Raw genomic sequence first — 3,188 nt, 5'->3', positions numbered from 1 at the left:
TGTTTAAATCGGTAAATACTATAATTTATTTAATTAAATAAAAAAAATTCAAATTTTAGTTATTTGTATCTCCACTTTCTAAAAGTACTAAAGGAACTAAATTTTTATGTCATAAAGGTAAAATTTTAATTTCAATCTTTAAACACTAAATATAATACTAAATTTCAATATTCCAATTTCAATTTCGTATTTGAAAATCAATGCTACCTTAAAGATTTTCTGAGGCTATTTGGCTTTGCCATTTTTTTTGGGTAGATGGCCTTGCCAAATTTTGCACTCAAATACACCATATTAAAAGATCCCATAATTGTTGCTTGAACTAAGCCCGGATGTAACTATATTCCTAAGATGCAACACTACAAATGTTGATGTCGTCTCGGGTGGATCTGCTGGTCAGACTTGCCAAACTAGAGTGGGCCTGACCATTAGGACTTGAAAATCGAAGTTGCAAACTTTGCTAGGGATGAACGCGGATTGGATCGGATCGGATATGGTCAAAATCTCGATCTGATCCGCACTAAAATCATTGGATCAGATTCAATATCCGCAATTTTTTTAGCCTGGATCCTATCCGATCTGCACATTTGCAGATTGAATCGGATGGAATATCGGATATATCCGTGAAACATAAAAATACTTTTTAAAAGCTTATTTTTATTTAGAAAAATTAATAAAATCTCTTTTTCTATTCTTTTAAACATGTTTACTTTTAAAATAATAAACTTAAACTATATGATAATTATTAGTTAAAATAAAACATACAAAAATATTTCTTATTTATTTATTTATTTTTATGAATATGCAAATATGCGGATATTTGTTACGATAAGAATGAAATGGATGACCATGGGCGGCTCACCTTTTCCATACTGAAGTTCTATGTTACCAAAGTCCTTGCATTTAATAATAGTGGAAAAAGGTAATCTCCTTGCATGTATAAATAGAGGTTAAACCTCAGTACGTAACACACAGTTACACAACATAAGAATATTAAATATTCCTCACACTCTCTCTCTCTCTTATATTATTCTCTCTCTTATATTCTTTACTACAATATTATTAAATATATCTATTAATATAGTAATTATAGTGAACATTAATACTAGAGCTATCTAATTATATTTCCATACTTTATATTTGTTACCTCTTCCTTATTTATTTATTTAGTTATTTTACAACACGTTACCAGCATGAGAATCTGATCAAATTTTTAGGAAGCCTCAGGTAACAAATTTTCATTATGTCGAAACTCTCTCATCTTAAATTCAATGCTCTTGATATATTTGAAAACAACTATTTATCATGGATAATAGATGCCGAAATCCATCTTGATTCAATGGATCTTGGAGATACCATTAAGGCTGAAAATAATGCATCCCAGAAGGATAAAGCCAAAGCCATGATTTTCCTTCATTGTCATCTTGATGAAGGATTGAAAAATGAATATTTCACATTAAAAGATCCTGCATATCTTTGGAAAGACCTTGAAGAAAGGTATAATCATAAAAAAACGGTGATACTTCCTCAAGCCCGATATGAATGGACGCACTTGCGTCTGCAGAATTTTAAATCTATAAATAAATATAATTCTGCAATGTTTCGAATCACCTCACGAATGAAATTATATGGGAAAAAGATATCTGATAATGATATGTTAGAGAAAACTTTCTCAACCTTCCATACCTCGAATGTGCTCCTGCAGTAGCAGTATCGAGAAAAAAGGTTTAAAAAATATTCTGAGTTAATTTCTTGCCTTCTTGTTGCTGAACGCAACAATGAGTTGCTTTTAAAGAATCATGAAGCGTACCCAGCTGGCGCCGCGCCATTTCCTGAAGTAAATGCAGCAAATTACCCCAGAAGAGATAAATGGCATGGTTTTAGTAACAAGAAAAATTATGGAAGAAAAAGGAATTATATTCAAAAGAAAGGATCTCACCAGAAGTGGGATAAAGAAAGAAATATTGGGCAAAGTAAATCAACAGAGGATAAGTGTTTCCGTTGTGGTGGAAAGGGCCATTGGTCACGTACCTGTTGTACCCCAAGGCACCTAGTCGATCTTTATCAAGCATCTTTGAAAAAAGACGACAAAGAAAAGGAAACAAATTTTGTTTCAAATGATGCTGAAAATTCCACTACTCATTATGATGTATCTGATTTCTTTGAGGATCTTGAAGGAAATATTGGTCATTTGATCAATGATGGAATAGTTTAATATGTGAAATTGTTAAGTATCCATGTAAATAAATAATGTAAAGAACTTATTGTTAAGTTTTATTTTTTATGTATTTAAGTTTCAAATATGATTTATATAAATAATGAAATATTAATATTCATGAATTTTGAAATCATTAAATGTGTCATGTTTTAAAATAAAATTTTCGTATATGACATTATTTTTATGTACAGTGTTTCTTAGAAAAATAATTCCGATCAAGTATTCAATTTGATTGTGCATGTATTACTACTCATTTTATTATTAATTGTCTTTAAAGAGAATGGCAAAGACATATAGTGAAGATATTTGCCTTGCGGATAGTGCAAGTTCGCACACCATTCTCAAAAGTGATATAAATTTTACCCATCTTGTGCTAAAAGAAGAATATGTTAATACTATTATTGGCTCAGGCAGTGTGATTGAAGGCTTCAGAAGAGCTATAATTTTATTTCCTGGAGGAACAAAATTTATAATAAATAATGCACTATTATCTACCAAGTCTCTGAGGAACTTGTTGAATTTCAAAGATATTCGCCGAAATGGATATCATATTGAAACAATGAATGAGGGAAATCATGAGTACTTAAGTATCACAACTCATGATTCAAATAAGAAGGTTATATTAGAAAAGTTGCCCTCACTTTCATCTGAGTTATATTATACCAAGATTAGTGCAATTGAATCACATGCCACTGTAAACCAAAAGTTTACTAACCCAAATGAATTCATAACTTGACACGACCGATTGGGTTATCCGGGAACAACCATGATGCGGAGAATTATTGAAAACTCCCATGGACATTCACTAAAGAACTAGAAGATTCTTTAATTTAGTGAATTTTGTTGTGCTGCATATTCTGAGAAAAAGTTAATTTTAAGGCCATCACCAGTAAAGATTGGATTTGAGTCCCCTGAATTCCTAGAAAGGATTCAAGGTGATATATGTAGACCTATTCATCCACCATGTGGATCC

This window comes from Arachis ipaensis, chromosome B01 (genome assembly GCF_000816755.2).
Source record: "Arachis ipaensis cultivar K30076 chromosome B01, Araip1.1, whole genome shotgun sequence".
Taxonomy (NCBI): domain Eukaryota; kingdom Viridiplantae; phylum Streptophyta; class Magnoliopsida; order Fabales; family Fabaceae; genus Arachis; species Arachis ipaensis.
The sequence above is the reverse complement of the archived record's forward strand: the minus strand, read 5'-3'. Positions refer to the sequence as shown.